Source organism: Camelus bactrianus, chromosome 11 (genome assembly GCF_048773025.1).
Source record: "Camelus bactrianus isolate YW-2024 breed Bactrian camel chromosome 11, ASM4877302v1, whole genome shotgun sequence".
In the NCBI taxonomy this organism is placed as follows: Eukaryota; Metazoa; Chordata; class Mammalia; order Artiodactyla; family Camelidae; genus Camelus; species Camelus bactrianus.
In genome coordinates, this window is record NC_133549.1 from 84,291,907 (window position 1) to 84,303,018 (window position 11,112).

The window sequence follows — 11,112 nt, forward strand, 5'->3', positions numbered from 1 at the left end:
TGACTTCCTCCTCCATGGCTGTTCCTCTTAGGATGTGACGCGATAATTCTTATTCAATGTCATTGTACACGGGTGTCTATGTGTGTGTCTTTGTTGGTATGTGTGTGTGTGTGTGTGTGTGTTTGTGTGCCTAAACCAGTGCTCACACTCTGTGTCGCCAGTAGGAAACTGTCCCCGCACAGGAGAAATGGGCAATAGCATCCTGAGGTCTGAGGGTTTCAGTTCTCTAAAGCAAATGGAATGAGAAATTCTGAGGCCCTTGCTGGAAGTTTAGAGCTCGTGAGTCAAGGCCATGCAGGTAGCAGGGCTGGAACTGGGATTATAGACAGCCTGTGTCCACTGTGCACACTCAGTAGCACAGTCCTGGGAGCAGGAAAACTGTCCACTTCTCTGATTACACAGTCTGGCACGCTGAACTTCTCCAGCTGGATATGCAGAGACCCAGGGACAGATGGGCAGATGGAGGCTGACATCACTAGAGTGACGTGACCATCTCGTTGGCTGCTTCCTTGCCTTCATGGAGCTTCCGTCCACGTAGGAGGAAGGCCAGCGGGTAAACTGAATGACAAGGAAGGATGTAATCAGGAAGTAATAACTGCTCTGATGGAATACACTGGGGACGTGAGAGAGAGCAAGGCCACGGGCAGCATGGCACGGAGCAAATGACAGTAGGGACCTCATGACCTGGGGGCCCGAGATCCTCAACTCGGCATCAGAGATAGCAAGGTGAGGCCGAGAGAGGGTGCCCACCCACAGGGAGCTGGCCTCTACCTCTAGCTCCGTGTGGCGCTCTGGCCTAGCTGCTTACCAGGGTCACTGCCTCCTGTTCGTGGGCACAGATGCGGCTGGACTCCATTTCCCGGCCTCCCTGGCAGTCGGGCGCGCTCAGCTGTTGAGGTCTAACGGTGGCATGTGAACTTCAGCACAGCCCATAAAGATCTCCCACACGTTCCCCTTCACGTCCTCCTTCACGTCCTTGAGACCTGAGAAGCCATATGTCGAAGATGATCGATTCAGCGGATAAAAAGAACCTGGATCCCCGAACTCTGGCTAGGAGAAGAGCTACCCACCAAGGAAGATAAACCCATCTTGGACGTTACGCAAGGGAAGAAAAGCCCGGGATTGTATTAAGCCACTGAGATATTGGGGGTTACACGTTCAGGCAGCTCACACGCCACTGAATCGCTGAAGCCACTGTGTCATTGCCACGGCTGCTCATTTGGCCCTTTCTCAGCCTTATCGTATTACCACTTACCTTTTTACTTTCAGGTCACTTTTCCTTCCTATAGGTCCCACTCCCTCAACTGGGATGGCAACAGGGCAGTCAGAGGTTTGCCCTTGTAAGGTGAGTGCTTTCTCTGTTCTCTGCTCCTTAAAGCGGATTCTGCCTGCCTTCACTGCTGTAGCATGTCAATGGATGCTCTTAGGGCCCTTGAAGCCATTTGTACTTTTAGGTGGAGGAATGCTTATTGCTCTGTCTTTCAGTTTGCTTAGACGACATGCTTTCTACACTACCACGAATACAGTCCTTATCTCAGTCCTTCCCCAAATTGTGATCATGTCTGAACTAGCGGGGCCCGGGTGAGTATGACAGAACCGCTCATACGCTGCTGTAGCTGCTCATTTCCATGTCCGACTGTACGCTTTTTCAGGACAGGGAGTATTTCCTGGGCACCAGGCACAGTATCAGGCACATAGGAGGCGTTCAACGAATGCTCGCTGAAGGAACGAATAGGGTCACTCCACGTCGTCAAACACACCAGGATGCTATGGAAATAACCCGCAGCTTTTTCTCCCCCCTGCACTTTTTGGTATTTTATTTAAAAAGGTTGATTTATATAGACAGGTATTTGGGCAATTAATGAATCTTTCTTTATAATTTTGTCAATTTCCCATGTAGAGCACAATTTTTCAGGGATACATGAACATACCCATGTTCATTGGAACAATGTCTTTGGCTGTGAGCTACCACAAGATCTTGTATGTATTTCCCTGTGCTATACAGTATAATCTTGTTCATCTATTCTGCATCTGCCTGTCAGTGTGTGCACATTTCGAACTCCCGGTCTGTCCCGTCCCACGCCCCTCCCGCTTGGCAACCACAAGTTTGTTTTCTATTTGTATGAGTCTGTTTCTGTTTTGTATTTATGTTCTTTTCTGTTCCTTTTTTTCCCTTCAAAATCATCTTTAAAGCAACAGCCTAGGGAAGCCTGCTTCCAAGATGTCGAAGGCGTGGCCCGGGCTTCCCGCACAGAGCTTGGGGCAGGGGGCAGGGGCGGTATGGGCTGTGCGGGGAGGGCCAGAACAGGAGGGGAGAAATCTGCGGAGCAGGGGCAGGGGAAGGGCTGGGCCAGGAGCGGAGAGCCCGGTTGGGGCGGTCTCGGCTGTGCGGGGTGAGCTGGGGCGGGGGGCGGCGTCTGCTGCGCGGGGAGAGCCTGGGCAGTGGGCAGCCTCAGCCGGGCGGGGAGATCTGGGGCGGGGAGGACCGAGGCGGGGAGAGCCTGGGCGGGGGTCGTTCTCGGCCTCGCCGGAAAGCCGGGGCTTGTGGGGCGGGGCGATCTCGGCTGTGGCGAGACAGCCTGGGAGGGGGGCGCCCTTGGCCGCTCGGGGAGATCTGGTGCGGGGGTCGTTCTCGGCCGCGCCGGGAAAGCCGGGGCATGGGGCGGGGGGCGATCTCGGCTGTGGCTGGACAGTCTGGTCCGGAGGCGGCCTCTGCCGTGCGGGAGAGCCGTGGCGCGGGGAGAGCCGGGGCGGGGTTCGGTCTCCGCTGCGCAGATCGTGGCGGCTGGGGCCTGCGGGCGGGCTGCTGTGGACAGCGCTGAGCCGCCTGCCGAGACTGTTGAGAGGCGCGCGACTCCCGGAGGCTTGGCCTGAGGTGGCTGCTGGGGGCTCGGTGCCTGCCTGGAGGCCGCAGGGAGAAGGCGGGCCTGGGGCTGGGGCTGGGGCTGGCGGCCCTCCAGCTCCGACAAGGGACCTGTGCCCGCGCACTACCAGCTAGTCTTCACCTGCGATGTCTGTGGGACTGGGTACTCCAAGCATATCTCCAAGCTTGCCTATCACCAGGGTGTGGTCATTGTGACCTGTCCTGGCTGCCAGACCCACCACACCACCCCGGACAACCTGGGTTGGTTCTCGGACCTGGATGGGAAGAGGAATATTGAAGAAATCCTGGCAGTCAGAAGGGAGAAGGTATGCCAAGTGGCTGGCAAGGGGGTCCAGGAGCTTGTTTTAGAGGCTGCGGGGTCCCCCAAATCCACCAGTGCTGTGGCAGGGGCTGAGGACCAGGATCCCACCCACCCTGGCAAGAAGGAGACCAGCTGACTCACCTTCTGCCTTCAAGAACTATACTCTGGCCCTGGGCTGCTCTGGACGTGCCAATTTTTTTTTTTTTTTTTTTTTTTTTTTTATCAGTAGCTATCGTTTGCAGATGTGGGGCCTGGGGCTCTCCTGCTCTCCCTGGTTCTGGAGTCAGAAGGACTCCCGAGAACCCTCTGTGGGCTGCAGCTGGGGCCTTCTGCAGCTACAGGCCATGTCCCAGTGGGAAGGGGCTGGACTTGGAGTCTGCGCCCCTCCTGGCTGTGGCTGTGTGGCCTTGGGCAGGTCACTTTGCCCCTGTGGGCCTCTGTCTTCCTGTCTCCAGATGAAAATACTCAGAGCGCCACCTTGTCAGGAGGACAGGCAGAAAGACAAGACTCAGAACAGACATGGGGTGGCTCAGTCCTGCCCCAAATGTCAAGGTCCCCGTCTTGCTGGTTCTCAGGGATTCCAGGAAAGGATGGCCAGTTAGCCAGTGTACTTCCCGGGTGCAGGATCAGCACCCCCACACCCATCTGCAGATCTTGTCCCTCTGGCCAGACACAAGGAGGCCCCACAGATCCTTCTGTGGCACCTGCTGTCCCCTGGACAGCACTGGTGAACAAGTGCCAACTTCAGCCCTGACTTTTGGCCACTGGCCAAGCGGTCAGGAAAGCAGGCCACTCGCTGTCACCACTGACAGGCCAGGCAGCCGTGGTGACAAGGGGAGTGGGTGTGAGGGGTGCTTTCTGATGGGCGGTGGGCCGCGTGCCCCGCGTTTGTCTCCCAGCCTTGTCTGACTGTCTTCTCAGGATGTTCCTGTGTTTATGAGAGCGTGTTTATTTCCAGAAGCCTTCTGGGCAGTGTGAGCTTCAGCATTAATCACCCAGCCACCATCTCACAGGATCCCAGCAGGATGCGCGCTCCCAGTTGCCGACCCCCTCGCCCCCGGGCCTCAGCATGGTTCTCGAGGCACTGGCAGTCTGTGCTCTGACTCGGTTACCCCCGTCCTTCCCCTTGGCGAACAAGCCTGGATTATTCCAGCCCAGAGCCCCCTGTTCCATTTGTGAAGTCCAACCTGGAGGCTGAGCCAGCAGCCCCACCACTGCCTGTTCTCCTGTGCCACAGAAGCCCCAGGCGACCCACAGGCCTTGAAATGCCTGATCTGCAGGGCTGGGTAGAGGCATGGCTGCTTTGCTGACCCTAGACGGTTAGGACCTGAATTCGGGGAGGTCCTGGCGGCTGGCTGGACTCTGAGAGTGCAGGGCTGGACCTTGGAGGGCCACTGGGACCAATCCCGCCCTCCACGCATGCGGAAACAGAGGCCTGTGGTTTGGACATGTATGCTAGCCGTTTTTTATTGTCTGTTTTCTGACACTTTGACATCTGGGTCCCACTGACCCTGGAGGGGCTGCCCCTCCCAGGGCTAGTCAGTTCCTAGAGACAGTGGAAGATGCCAGTGAGCACACCCAGGGCGGGGACAGACAAGTAGGGGCAGCCCCTCCACCCAGAGATGCTGATTCCTCCCACCTGCTAGTCCTGCCTCCCTGTTGCTCGCCAGGGAAACCACAGGAGAGGCTCTTGCCCACTTTTTCCCCTCCCCTGCCTCCTGACCCGCGAGGGCCCTGCTGATGCTCCTCCAAGGGCAGTGCCCCATCTGCACGGATGCTTCTCAGCCCAGCCAGGGCCCAGTGGTCCAAGTGAGCCCACTTTGTGCGAGGCCAGGCTGCCACTGACTTCAAGACTTCAGAAAGACATCTCAGATGCGAAGGGACCCATCACAGGAATGTCCATATGTTTTTCCTTCTAAGCCATGACTCAGGAGTAAAAGCAAAATAACATTGTGTTCAGATCCAAGAGACTCAGAGAGTTTGCCGCTGTCAGGCTGTCACTGAGAGTGAGGACGGTTGGATTGAAGGAAGAAATGAACGAATCCCAGAAGGAACGAGTGGAGAGTGAGACACGAGGTGGGGAAATGGGTGAGTGCAGGTCTGTCTGACAGTCATGACTGTGTAAATCAAGCATCGGGGGTTAGTAAGAACGATTATCATGAGTAATGAGAAGGCAAAAACCTCTGTGGTTCGGTGTTGTGTCCTGGCCATCACCGGCCACCCTACCAGGGCTCAGGAAGCCTGAGCTGAGGTAGAAAGGGCAGAAAAATACCTATATACTAGTCACTCATATCCATCTGTGTAAGAAGAATTGTGCACCATGAACAAGTGGGAAAGATTCCTGGAATGCAGGGTGGCTTCACCCTAGAAAAATGCATGAGTATGTACTCCATTCCATTAACAGTGTGAGGAGAAAAAACAGGATCATCCCAATGAATGCCGAGAAGGAAATGGATGAATTCACCACCATCTTCTGAATTTCATGGAAACATGAGAAATTTAAAGGGTCATATACACACAATGTTTTTTTTTCAATAACTCTAGCCCAACTGGATAATAACAATTTTTAGAAGTATCACAGCATTATATACTGCGTTATAGCACAATATCACTTCAAACTGTTCCTCATGCTGTGCGTCAGGTCTTTTAGAGCCTCATCAGAGAAATGGCTCCATTTAGTAGGGATGCTCATTGCAAGAAAAACATGCTTCCTTTATGCCATCGAATTTAACATAGATTGTTCAAGGAAACCCCCCCATTATGACAGTCATGCAGAGCGGTATTTCTCCACGTGGTGACTGATTCCTAAATTCAGTCCCATAGTGAAACTACAGGTCTGTAGGATCTAATATTCTGACTTTGGATCCCTGAGGGAGTCAGAGGTGTCCCCTGAGTCCTAGAGTGGAGAGCCACACAGCAGGAGAGTCAAGGGGGCCAAAATGAGAACGGAAGTGAGAGCAGATGGTGAGATGTGATGTGGGAGAGCCCTGGGATCATGTGGGTCCTGGCTGAGGGGCTCTGTGGGAAGGCCTTCAGGAGTAAACGGCCTGGCAGGTGAGGAAGGTGCCTATGTATGATGACCTCCTGTCAGGAAAGCTCCAGGAGTGGCCCCATTTCAAATATATTCCCGAACCTGTCCTATCTTCCCTCCCAACTGTATTCACTCAGCAATACGTGTACATCTTCTTGGCCAAGTGCTGGGCTGGAGATCTGTAATATGCTCAAAACCAGGCATAGACTCTGCTCCCAGGTGGCTGAGCGTTCGTTATACTACAATCCAGGGAAAGCCGTTGTAGGTAGAGGAGCAGGTAATTGAAATCAAAACCTGTCCCTCTCCCACAGTTCTTATCATCACTGTTCTTTCTTCTGACACTTTAGGATACACAGGATTGTAGCAAAGCGCCCCAGGCGAAAGCAGACTCAGTGCTCTGGGGATAGAAGTCGATGCGGACCCACCTTGGCTGTGCTGAGCAGGAGAACTTCCCCGGTGAGTGACTCTCACCGAGACCTACTGCCCTGCTTCAATTGTCTCCTAGGGATTCAGGGACAACCCCACTGTCCTGTGAGCAGACCTCTTTCTACCCAAATCTACATCACACACACACAAGGCAACATGAATTAAAATATCTCTACTACATTGCACTGATTGTCAAAGTCTTTTATTTAAATAGATATTTACAAACGCAGACGGTTGGAGGGAGAGAGGAAGGGACAGAGGTGGACACAGATGGGTGCTGGACACAGACTAACACATGTCTGTGTATCCCAAGGGACAACTTCCACTCAGTGGCCAACTTCTTTTTGTGAATTACAGTGTATTGAGATTAGACCTGAAATGAGATTGAAGGAAAAAACCAAAGCTCTATAGCTTAAAGAAATCCTCACTTTCTAAAACATGTTCTGAGGAGGGCTAAATTGGGAAGGACCACGTTGGAATGGAACAGTGTTTCTCAGAAGCAGTGACACCCCTCCCTCTGGTGGCCATATGGGAATGGCACGTGAGCTGCTGGCTCCATGGATGTCGGACAAACAGGCAACATTCACACAAACACAACATCAGTCTCGCTGCTGGAAAAAAACAAATCCTCTAAGATCAAAATTCGGGGTTGCCTTCTATGTCCTTGTCTTGATCATGACATGACCGGCCACTTACCAAGGGCGGGGTCTCAGGGAGTGTTGATGGAGGCCCTGAGCTGGGCCCTGGGTCCACAGCAGACAAGGGAGAGGAGGCCGCTGCCTCACAGGACCTGCAGGGAGAGATTGGGAACATGCTGGGTTCACTTGTCCACATCCCCACCCGGTGTGCCTGGTACAGAGAAGTGAGTGTATCCAAACAAAGACATGTAGGGCACTTTGATGTTTCTATTAACAATAAAACACAAACACAACAGGCCGCAAGGAATATGTTATCACCTCTAAGAGTAATCCGGAATTGTAAATCACAGACACCTCAAGAACAGTGGGCGTCCCGGGCCTGAAGGCGACGGGAGGCAGCAGAGCCTGACTGATACTTACAGCGCGTCCCTCTGCTCTGGCTCTGGTGCTGTTGCAGGCAGGAGAGCTGGAGCTGGCTCTCCATCCAGAGGGGCTTCCCCAGCGGGTTCTGGAGCTGGTGCTGTAGCTCCAAGAAGGGAAACTCTCATCAATAGGACTGCTTTCCCACGTGTCTCCCAAAGCCAGGGGAGCCCTCACTGCTACTCAGTCAACTCTCACTCCCTGACTCCACCCCCAGGGAGTCTTCCCAGACTCTGCTCTGTGGGGTCCAGTGCCTTCCCCTCCCCACCCACCAGATCCCCCACCCTGCATCCTGCTCACCATCACTGTCTGCCTCTGGGAGCTCCAGTTGCTCCAGCTGTGCCAGGAGGAGGTGGGCCTGCTGCTCCAGGTCGGAGCCAGGCATGCTGAGCTCTACGTAAGCGACAATGGTCTTAAGGCATGGGAATTCTGGAGGCTGGTGGAAATCGTCTGGGTACTGGAACAGCCAGGTGCCCAGGATGGAGGACATGGCCCTGGGGGTAGTCAGGGGGACACCAGGGTCAGAGGCTTGGCCTTTCCTACCATGCTGGGCTCCCAGGGTAGCCCTGCGGGGTCCTGGGCCTTTTTGCCTTTGGCTCCTGCCCATCCAGAGGCCGGCTCTGCTCCATGTCCCATCTCAGCTGGCAGTGTGGGCAGAGGCGGGCTTGGACACAGAGGAGGGGCTGCTACCAGCCTTCTGAAGGGACAGCCCTGGCTCAATGGCGTGACCACCTGTCCACCGCTTCAGGGACAACTGTCACACTGCTATGTCCCTCTCCCTGCCCCTCCCCACTGGATGGCACATCTGTGAGGACAGGCAGGCTGTGCGCTCTGGGCACTGCCCTCTAAGGGACACGGGAGCTGCTCTATCAGTGCCTGAGCCAGGAGGGAACAGACAGGCTGTGTCGGCCATCCAGGCTGCCCACGGGCCTCCTAACTCCACAGACTTTAGCTCCTGCACCTGCTGGCTGCAGAATCCTCCAGGGACCCTGCCTGGGTCTCCTTCTGCCCCTGCCACTCAGCATCATCAGGATGGGCTCAGCTGTCCCCTGAGGCTCACTGGGTCCCCTGAGCACCAGCTGAGTCCCCACCATTGAGGCTCCACTAGATGGTGGGCAGGATGCTCTCCACCCCTTGCGTTCTGTGTCTCCCATAGGGCGTGTGGGCAGGGGTGGGATGTGTAGGGGATGGTTGTGGGTTTTCTTCAGGGTTGACTCTGTCTTCTGACCTCCCAGCTGCCCCTCACAGCACCACAGTCCCATCCACAGCTCTCTGGGTCTCGTCTCCTCTTTGCCAGGGGAAGCCCTAGGACTTTTGCTCTCAAACCAGACTCACTGGATATGTGGGATCCTGGATTCCACCCACCTTGGACCAACCAGAGAGCCCAGAGCTTCACACACTATTTGGGGAAGGAGTCCTTCCCGCTTCAATCCAAAAGACTCACTGTTTCAGCTGGTGCAGGGGTCCCCCGTCCTCCTCAGTAAAAGGGAGGATGCATCCGTATCTAGAGGAGAGCAGGAAGGCATCACATGGACTGTCCCGAGCACACGAGCTGGATGTGCTGTCTAGTGTGACAGTGTGACACCCGAGAGAATGGAAGCCCTGGAGGGCAGGGCTGATGTCTGCTCGATGCATTAAATGATGGTTGTTCCTAGAAAAGCCCCTGTCCCTGGGGGCCCTTCCTATACATTGGGGGAATGAGTGAGTGAGCCCACCCGGCCCCACAGCGCACATCTGAGTGGGCCTGGGACCCCACTTGTCCCTCCCAGGGATCCCTGCTCTCACTCTCCCAGGACAGGGACAGCTAATGGCGTCACAGATCCCCTTTGAAATGGGAAAACAGTTCCACCCAAGGCCAAAGTCCCAGTGACACAGGAGGCAGACGCTAGCTCTTGGGCAGGAGGACAATGACAAATTCGCACAACCACAGCCCCGCCAGCTGCTCTTGCCGTGAGCCAGGTCCCCAGAGAGCACCTTCCGTGAAGGTCTCCCTCTGATCCTACCCTCCTAGGGCCTGATCCTCTCTTGACCCCAGTGTGCAGGGGGGAAACTGAGGCTTAGGGAGGTAGAGGAACAATGCCTCATGGCACTGCTGGTAGGTGGCCAGGTCCCCAATGTCCCATGAAGACAGAGTGCTCACCTCCGGAACAGATGGTCCAGCACCTGCTGGGCGGTGGCAAAAGTTCGATAATTGCCCAGAAATGTGTTCACATAGGAGGGGTGGCCACCCAGGACGGCAGGCACCAGCTTTGCCACCAGCTTCTCCAGCCTGTGTCGCTGGAGGCTCCAAGCCCCGTAGGCTTCATCCCTGCTCCCTGATGGTCCAGCTCCCCCCTGGGGTGGAAAGAGGAGAGATGTGAATCAGAGGCAGCACCGGGGACCCCCAGGCACTTGGGGCTGGAGATTAGACCGAATCCTCAAGCCTCAAGCTCTTGTGACTGAGGTGGAACAGGGGAGCCCTGAGCAGATCCAAGGTTCTCGGCATCACCAGTACAAGGGGCGAAGGGCGATGATGAAATGCATCAGTGCCTCAGATCCCTGCGTCAGCACCGCAGTGCCGGCCCCTCCCTGCATGCACCACTTCATCCCCGTGACTGCTGTCACACATCCCATTCTAGGGATGAGAACACAGCGGCTGAGCCTGGGGTGGGTGGGCTCAGGATCTTCAGTTTAATGTGGACACGTGGGGATGCAGAAGAAACAGGACAGCGTGTAGAAAAATGCAGAAACACCCTTGACTGTACATATACTGAAGTTCTGTCCAAGTCTCTTTCTGAGATTCGGACTCATACGTGGGCACTAACTTTGCATCTGGCTAAGGCAGGGCCTGGGATGTGACGGCAGATGGGGGAGATGGGGCATCAGATCCCTTTGCCAGCAGCTCTCTTAAGAGGCAGCCCAGGGGAGAAGCGGGGCAGCAGTGGGGCCCGGGGCTTCCTGGGTGTGGAGTCTCCTCGCTCGCACTCACCCTCAGCGCGTCCTGGGCTCTGCTGCTGTCGTGGGGCACCTGCGCCTCCTGCAGGGAGGTGGCGCGGGGTTCTCCATGGACCAGGTCCTGTCCCGTCCCGTGTGTTGAGTCCTGTAAATACAGTGCCCACAGGCCAGGCAGCAGCCTCAGAACCCTGTCTGGTTGTCCGACCCATAAGAAATCTCCAGTGCTGACACACATCCACCACTGTCTGCACAGACCTCCTTCAGGGGCAGAAAAGCTGACAAAGTGGGAGCCTTGTATTCCCATTGACACAGAGAAGATGCCCCTCAGGAGTCCTCTTTCCCCCTTCTCAGCCCTGTCCTTGGGTGCGGCCATGACAGGACCACCAGGTTACCAAGTGTTCAACAAGCCATTCCTGCCCAGAGGGGACACCTCCTCTCAAGTCCCCCTTCAGCGACATGGAGATGAGGGAAAGCGGGC

The 11,112-nt window shown here is 55.5% G+C and overlaps 2 long non-coding RNA genes across 2 annotated transcripts; one reads left to right on the forward strand and one right to left on the reverse strand.

Moving 5' to 3' along the window:
• Window positions 1-1,434: 1,434 nt before the first annotated feature.
• LOC141579200 (uncharacterized) lies at window positions 1,435-6,825 on the forward strand. Its single transcript, XR_012510372.1, has 2 exons — window positions 1,435-3,189; window positions 4,107-6,825. It is a non-coding gene; the product is annotated as an uncharacterized LOC141579200 (long non-coding RNA).
• A 3-nt stretch (window positions 6,826-6,828) lies between these two features.
• LOC123615150 (uncharacterized) lies at window positions 6,829-10,867 on the reverse strand. The gene is made up of 3 exons (XR_006722706.2): window positions 9,841-10,867; window positions 7,339-9,204; window positions 6,829-7,015 (listed from the first exon to the last, which is right to left on the reverse strand). It is a non-coding gene; the product is annotated as an uncharacterized LOC123615150 (long non-coding RNA).
• Window positions 10,868-11,112: the final 245 nt, after the last annotated feature.